The sequence below is a fragment of the Gossypium arboreum genome, chromosome 7 (assembly GCF_025698485.1).
Source record: "Gossypium arboreum isolate Shixiya-1 chromosome 7, ASM2569848v2, whole genome shotgun sequence".
Lineage (NCBI taxonomy): Eukaryota > Viridiplantae > Streptophyta > Magnoliopsida > Malvales > Malvaceae > Gossypium > Gossypium arboreum.
This window is the reverse complement of record NC_069076.1, coordinates 26,552,894-26,562,103: the sequence shown is the minus strand read 5'-3', so window position 1 is coordinate 26,562,103 and position 9,210 is coordinate 26,552,894.

Below are 9,210 nucleotides of genomic sequence, written 5' to 3'. Positions count from 1 at the left end.
GTATCACTCTAGATTTCTTAAACTGAGATTGGAATGACTTACCCATCGGTCTCTTTCTTGCATCTCTAGCCTCAGACTCGGCTTTTCTCTTTTCTTTGGTCAGTTCCTCTGTTTTATAAGCCCCCTCAACGAGCACAACAAATTCTTTCAGCTCAAGAATACCCACTAACAATCTGATGTCTTCATTAAGCCCGTCTTCAAACCTTTTACACATAACAGCTTCGAAGGAAACATAATCTCTAACATACTTGCTGAGGTGAAAAAACTCTCTTTTATATTCAACGACTGTCATGCAACCCTATTTTAGCCCAAGAAATTCTTTATGCTTCTGATCGATGAATCGCTCACTGATATACTTCTTTTGAAACTCCTCTTGAAATAATTCTCATGTAACCCTCTCTTTCAAAACCACAGATACTAGTGTCTTCCACTAGTGATATGCTGTGTCCCTCAATAAAGATATAGAACATTTCAAACATTTATTGGGCATACAAGATAACTCATCAAATACTCTAATAGAATTCTCGAGCGAAAATTCTACTTTTTTGGGACCATCATCGGCATTTGCTCTAAATTCTTCAGCCCATTACTTTCTGATCTTATCAACCGAGGTTCTATTCATTCTTACAAATCCCATACCTTGAGGCACTATGGGGACAGGTTGAGGATTAGGAGGGGGTAGAGCATGTTGTTGTTGAGCTGCTGGGTTTGTTCGAACGAACCCTGAGAACCACTTATTCATCATCTAGAAGAAGGCTTCCCAAGCCTCTCCTCCTTGACTCACAGTTACGGGTCTACTCTCAGCTGGCACCGTCCCTTGGGTAGGAGACGGCATATTACTTTCTACATCATTTGCCACAGCTTGTTCGGGATCCATTACTATATGAAAATATAGTTTAAATTTGTCAAGAGTCATCACACTATCACAATTTATATATGGCATGTATAGCTAGACTCATACACACGCTACGTTAATCTGAGAACTGACTAAACCGTAGCTCTGATACCACTAAATGTAACACCTTTTACCTGTATCTGATGCTGGAATCAGATTCGAGGCATCACAAGACTTAAACACAAACTAACATACAAGATCGAGACATAATTTCCATCCAAATTTAAAACTTTTCATTTTCAATTATGTCATCCCTAAAATGAACCTACGAGGCCCAAAACATGTATTGGAGGTGGTTCGGGACTAAACGTAGAACTTTAGAAAATTCTACAACACTTAGAAAATTTTTCATCAAAATAGGGTTACACGCACATCTGGCTTGGAACACGCCCATGTGGATAGGCCGTGTGGTCATACACGCCCGTGTCTCTAACCCGTGTAACTCTCTGTTTATGATGTCATAACCCGTGTGCTAGGCCGTGCAGCGAATATAATTTTCAAAATTTTTCATAAAATAGGTGTAGACTTCACATGCCCTGGACACATGCCCATGTCCCTAGGCAGTGTCCTTCACACGGCTAAGACACAAGGTCGTGTCTCTGCCCATATGGACAAAAATAAGGCTATTTACCAAGCCATTTTGCCACCTTTACTTGCACCAACCTACACAACAACAAGCAATACCAATCCAAGCATATACATACAACCAAATCAGCCATAAACAAGATATCAATACATCATTTGCACATACTAACATCTATCATGCGTAAACATCACATACTTTATTTTCTATTCATGCCAATTTCATCGTCATGATAAGCATCACCACATAAACATACCAATGACCAATAAAATTAATATTAGCCAAATTCTGATGGAAATATACAAAATGAATCATTAACCATTACAATTCCAACACATTTGGCTAAACAAATATGACACATAACAAAATGACCAAGTCCCTATACATGCTATACTCAAAATACTGAAACCAAGTTTACCCAAAACAATCGTCTGATAGTGTGAATCTAGATCCGACATTCCTCAATCTTTGAGCAAGCTTGGCGACGATATAAGGAATGGAAAGAAAAAAGGAGTAAGCTTTAAAGCTTAGTAAGTTTGCATGCAAATAATAAGCCACATAAATCATACACTAATCATATAACTGTTTGTATCAGCTAAGTTTTGACCCTAGTCAGAATAGTGGTTTTGGGACCAAAAATATGAGTTAGAAAAATATTTTAATATTAATTTTCATGTCGTTGATAAGTGAATTGACATGTGTGAAAGTCTCATGTAAAAATTTAGCTGTTTGTGTGTTTAATTTGCAAAAAGGACCAAATCGCATAAAATGTAAAAGCTGTGTGCTAAATGTTAAAGTGCTTATTTTAGTTGGCTTTCTAAATTAAAGGTTCTTATGTGGTTATTTAACCATTGGAATTTTGAATGGACATAAAAGGCATGTGTTAGGTGAATTTTAATGGTTTAATGGAAGGGGTAAAATGGGAAATTGATTAATATGTTAATATTAATCAAAACAAATCAAAGTGTGGCCATTCTGTTCATTTTTTTCTACCAAAATAGAAGAGAAAAAGGGTTTTAAGTTTCATTTCATTTGGCCATTGAAAGCTTTGATTGAGGTATGAGTTTTGTTTGGTTTTTGATGATTTTTACATTTTTGAGATCATTGCTTTGTGTTTTAGAAAGCCCATGCTTAAATTTGAGAAATTGATGATGATTTTAAAATGTTCCATGGATGAATTCTTGAATTTTTTGTTTTTAAATGGTGAAATATGAAAGCTTGATATTACGTTTACATGTCTTGTATTTGGATTTTAGTTGGATTTGAGCAAATTGGGCTAATTTATGAAAATGTTATTTTAAGGGACTAAAATGTGAAATAAATGAAATGTGTGGACTAGTATGAGTACTAAGAGAATTCAGCTAAGCTTGTGTATATGCAAATTATGTGTATTTTGTGATTTTGTGAAATAGGGACTAAAGTGTCGAAATGTGAAAATGTGAGGGCTAGTTTGCAAATTGCCCTAAATATGTGTTTATGGATTGAATTGAATTATTTGGTCAATAAAAGGATTAATTTTGAATACTTATAGATCAAGAAAAGAGGAATTTAGATTTAGATCGAGGGAAGTCGAAGATTATAGAATAAACGTTCGAGTCGACACCTTCGAGTACGAGGTAAGTTCATACTTAAAATATGATGTTAAGTAAGTTTTGATGCCTTTATTATACATGGGTTGTATATAACTGAATTGAACAATATGGTGATGAAACAAAAGTTTTGGCACTAAGTGTGCGATTTAAACTAGCTTTGGCACTAAGTGTGCGATTTAACTAGCTTCGGTTACTTGAGGCACCAACTGTGCGATACCAACTTAGTCTCGGTTATTTGAGATGGCACTAAGTGTGTGGAAATATTTAGCTTTGGCTAACCTTATAGCACTAAGTGTGCTGATGTATAAAATATGAATAACTTATGGAAAGTCTTATAACATTCAACAAGAGGTAAGTACGAAAGTGAACAAGTACGGAAAGATTCAGCTATGTATGACACCTAAGTGGTAGATGAAGTTATGAATGTGAATGTCATTGAGATGATATGGTCTTATGGATTGAAATTGTGCAAATACTCATATGTTGTTATTTTATATTCATATATTATTGATGATTTGAGTACGAGCTTACTAAGCTTTTTGAAAGCTTACTTTGTATGTGTTTTTGAATTGTTTTTGTAGATATCAAAGCTACCAAGCTCAGGGATTGTCAAGGATTTTTGTCACACTATCGAACCTCATTTTTGGTACTTTGGAAATGTATATATATATTTGAAGTATGGCATGTATAGGCTAGTAGTGGTGAACTATGTTTTGTGATGTATATAGTTAGCCATGAGATTTGGCTAATTTGTGTTTTGAACTCATATTTGATAATGGCTTATGATATGTGATGTTAATTTGCAATTATGGCATGTCTTAAATTGGATAAAGGAAAAGGTAAGTTTGGTGAGTTCATGATATAAGACTGAATGATGTTTTTTATATGATCTTACAATATGTTTTAGTATAAAAAGGTAAGGTTTATAAGTATGAAAATGGTTGATAATATTATGGCATGAATGAGGTATGTATTAGCATAAAGAATGGTTGATTGGATGGTACATATATGCTTGTTTCCTTGTTTGTAGGATTGACCCAAAAAGGGGTGGAAAATTGGCTTAAATCAAGCCTGCATTGTGCCACACAGTCAGAGAACACAGGTGTGCCTTGTGGCCATAGGCTTAAGTCAGTAGCTGGCTAAGTATCACATGGCCATAGCACACGGGCGTGTCTATTGGCCTTCGGGAAAATTCAGTATGCATACTCTATTTTGGCACAGCTGGATCACATGGGTGTGTCTGGTGCCCGTGTAAGGCACATGGCTTGGTCACATAGACGTGTGACCTTAGTAGAATGGAAAAATTTTCTAAATTCTAAAATTTATGAGTGTGTTCAGTTTAGTCCCGACCTCTTCTTAATGCCTTTTTATGGTTTCATTGACCTAAGAAAGGGATTTTATGCTTATGTTTGATTATAATATGACGATGCTTGATCTTTTGATTGTAAAGTGATTATGAAATGTTCTGTCTTTCTGGTAATGCCTCGTAACCTAATCCAATGTCGGTTACAAGTTAGGGGTGTTACACTGCTCAACATAAGTTAACATAAATATCATCATGTATCTTAGGCATAACTTACACATTAGCATTCTTACCAAGAGTTCATCTCATACTAAAGTCCATACTCATGAGTTTTGCATACATACCTGTACCAACTCATAACATAGTTGCATACTTTGTCAACTTTGACATACTCTTCGGATTACCTGTTTAACACTTAGAATACTATAGGATACACAAAAAGTCTTGCACTTAAGTGCTACATATGTAGCCAATGCTACCTCATATCTCATAACACATAGGACTCACACACGAGATAATTACAGGCCTGCTCACACAATCTGTCAGTCAAGACGTAGCTACACGAGCTGCTCACACAAGCTGTCAGGTATCCGCAACACATACCAAACTACCCAACCACCGGTAGGATGTACATGACCAGCACCCGAATTCACATAAATCACATAACTCATCGTTTTCTAGTGACATGTCACTTGTATCCTAAACTATTCCTAAGGTTCAACAGGGATTTTCTCATCATCGAAACTTCATTGAATATTTCCATAGAAAAAATCATACAATTCATGCAATATTAAACATAAAATACATAATACAACATTGCATTATTTACACACAAACTTACCTCGGTAGAAATTAGTAGGAAATGGACTTAATCGTCAATAACCTTGTTCTTCCCTGGTCAAGGTCCAAAATTCATTTTTCTTGACCTATAATAGAAATTTTAACTTATTTAATTATCACATTACTCAATACTGTCAGAAAATCACATTATGGAAAAATTATAGTTTTGCCCCTAACTTTTCACATTTTTATAAATTAGTCCTTAGGCTCGTAAAATGAAATGTATCCATTTTCTATATTACCCAAACCTAACCAAACCTAAATCATGCTCATAACAACCCACATTTTTCATCAAATCACATTTCTACTACCCATTTTTAAAACATTTACAAAATACTTTTTTTTATGCATTTTCACTAAAATCACTTAGTAAAAGTTGTGTAACACCCCTTAAATATACAATATCTTCCATCAAACATCAAAATACATACATGTTACACATGGATAAATTTTTAAACATGAACCCTACTTCAAAATAATGGTAGAAATAGGTAAATCGGATGACAATGACTTCAAAAATATAAAGAGCATTAAAAACGGGGCTAGGATGCACTTACTAACAAGCTTGAAAGTTGAAGAAACACTAGCTATGGTGTTCTTCAAATTTTTGACCAAGGTTGAAGAAAGATGAGCAAAATTTGACTTTATTTTCCCTTTTTATTCTTTTATTTATCAAATAACCAAAATGCCCTTAATGCATAACTTTCAAGTTTTACCTATTCATGTCCATTTTTGTCCATTAACTTATCCAATGGTCTAATTACCAACTAAGGACCTCTAATTTAAAATATCATAGCAATTGGACACTTTTCACAGTAGAACTCAACTTTTGCACTTTTTATAATTTAGTCCTTTTGACTAAATTGAGTGCCCAAACGTCAAAATTTTTGAATGAGATTTTCGCATAATAGTTCCATCAAATTGTAGACTATACCTTTTGAGAGCCATCTACTTCAATACCTAAGACAAGATATCTCTCATTATGAACTTGATAAATGTGATGTGATCCTAACCACGTGGGCTTTTGACTGGGCCCAGATCCAACTTCACTTATTTAATGGTTTAAGGACTAATGGGCTTAACATGCCTATTGGGTCATTCCACTTTACAGGTATTGGGCTTAAGGGAGCTAACCTTGGACTGAACCCAATCATTAAGACCCAACATGGGAAACCTATATTTAAAATGGAACTTTTAATTTTGGATCTTATGCTTTATTTTACATATGTTACATTTTATGCATTAGGTCTTGTGAATCATTTCCATGCTTATATTATGTGATTGCATATGTTTATGTTTGTTTTTTGCGTTAGTTTCTACATCATGTTTTTACAGTTCAATATCTAAGTATCATACTTAGTTGAAGCTTCTAGTATGTCTATGTCCTATGATTTATCTTTATTGGTGTGTGCTTGTAATTTACTAATGAGTCTTATTTGTAGTTTATATCAAGTACATTAATCATCCATCATGGAACTATGTGGCCCTTCAGTTCCAACTTCAAATTCATGCATGAAGATAACTTAAGTCATAAGGGTTCATACAATAATGGACGATGCAACAACGGAGATTCAAATGGCTATTCGGTTGACAACATAATGTATGAACAACAAGGAGTTATGCATTTGGTTTTGTCATTAATGATACAAGGGGAGAAGAATATCCAAGGACATGCACCTACAAAGGGAAGGAACCGACCATGTTCATGTACATCCATATTCATGCATTGCCAAAGGAGACAAATACTTAAGATGCATGAATAGAGGGGGGAAATGTATGTGACTATTCAGCTAATTCAATGAATATCAAGATGCATGGACGGTAAGGGGAGATGTAAATAACCATTCGAAGGGTACATTGCACCAAAGGGAACATGCACATTCAAAAAAGGGGATGAAAGTGACCATTCAGTCAACACAAGAACCAACTTGGATTCATGAATGACTTTGGATGCATGTGCATTCTTAATGGCTGGTTTTGACCCTTCATTTACCTTAAACATTTTTTCCCTATAAATATGTAGTCATTTGCTTTGTAAAAAAACTAATTAATGATCAATTATATAATTTAAGTTAAATCTCTTTTGTTCTTCAAGAACTAAAACCGAACTTATTAAGATTGTTTTCTTGTGGCGTCCAAAGCTATCTCGACCTTATCACTTCCCTTCTCACCTATTTCCGAAGTGTGGCGATCACCCCTATACTATTGGTTCTTATCTCATTTATAGATAGTGGGTCATGGTTCTTCTTTGTTTTCCAAACTTTTGAGACTTAAACAATTTTATAGAAATCGGGTTTAGTTGATCTATAACTTAGGTTTGTTTCTAAGATTGTTTTTGTATTCGTAAGTTATATCCAAACTCTTTTGTTTATTTTCTTTCATATTTATCATATTTCGAGAGCTTGTCTATTTAGAAATGATCAGCTAAATTAAATCATGATTTGTAATTTCAATGCGTACGAAAGTTCATGTCAAAATGACATATTAGTTTTCAATCAATTTGCTCAGTTCTAATTAGACTAAGGATTTGTTTAGATTATCTACTAATATAAGTTGTCTTTCTACATTACAATCTAACCATGCAATGCTATTTAATATTAGTCTAAACGTTAGATAATCAATGAGCCGATATTTTCTTTCACTTTGCTTTGAGTGCAAAAACTGTTGATGATAATATACAAAAGATATTAATGATACTGATGGATTTTATTAAACCAATTTGTTCACAAAATTACAAGTACATATACAAAATCACTACATTAAATGCAATAAATCCCAATAGGGGTCGCCTTGATAAAGTCCCTGCTAAGGTCAAAACTCATCTATCAAGATGTCATTCCATGCCAAATCCATGCAAATTTCGAAAGTGAGCAACTAAGAAAAATTAATCACGGTGTTAATGTCTTCCATCAATTATACATAATTTTATTGGTACAATAACAAATTTAGCCTTCAATGTTTATATATTTTTCATTTTGGCCTTAATTATAAAAAATTCAACAAATTCAACCTCAACATTTTCACATCTAGACAAATGCTGTAAGATAAATTCGTTAAATTTGGACAAAGTTGTCAGAATGTGTAAACTTTGTAGGCTAATTTTTTTATACCAATCAAAATAATGTACAATTGATGGAAAACATTAACATTATGATTAATTGTCCTTAGTTGCATAGTTTCAAAATAAAAAGAGACTAAATTGCTCTGATATTTTTAGAAGAACCAATTTGCTCAATTTCAAAATTGAGAGAAAGAAAAGTCTTTTATCATTTACTTTGGTTAAAAATGAAATATTCTAATTATTATGTTTATTTTTATCCATAACCATCTAAAATAATAGAATATAAAATATTAATTTTATAAGATTAAAATTATGGAATAAGCAGTTTTCAAATATTATATTTTATTATTATAAAACAACATATTACATTCAACACTTTGTTTTTATTAAACATAATTCAACACTTATAAAATTATATATTACAAATTTTATACTTAATTTTAATACTTAAATTAAAATGAATTCTATGAGCCTAAAATTTACAAAACTCGAACAAATTTTAAGTGAAAAACTTCACGAGACTTGATAATTAATTAAAATATTTTCATTGTTCAAAAAAAATTAAAATATTTTCAACAAAATCAAGTTTGATTATTATGTCACAATTTTCAGCCATATAACTATATTTTCTTAACTATCAATTTCACCCCCAAAATACTATTTATTTAATAAATTATTTAAATTATTTGAATTATATAATTCAATTACGAATGAAACTATTTATTCAAATCAATTAAACACTCTAATTATTTAATTTTAAAATGAAAATTCTAACTGAATCAAATTTTAATAATAATATTTACATTCGGCGGCTTGCAAAACTCCAAAATTCATCTTCCCAAAGGCTTAATTCAAAAACAAGTGCCGTGTATGTTGGTCAAGGGATCAATGATTACTATTGCATTCAGATATGGATAATAGCCGTTTAATATGAAG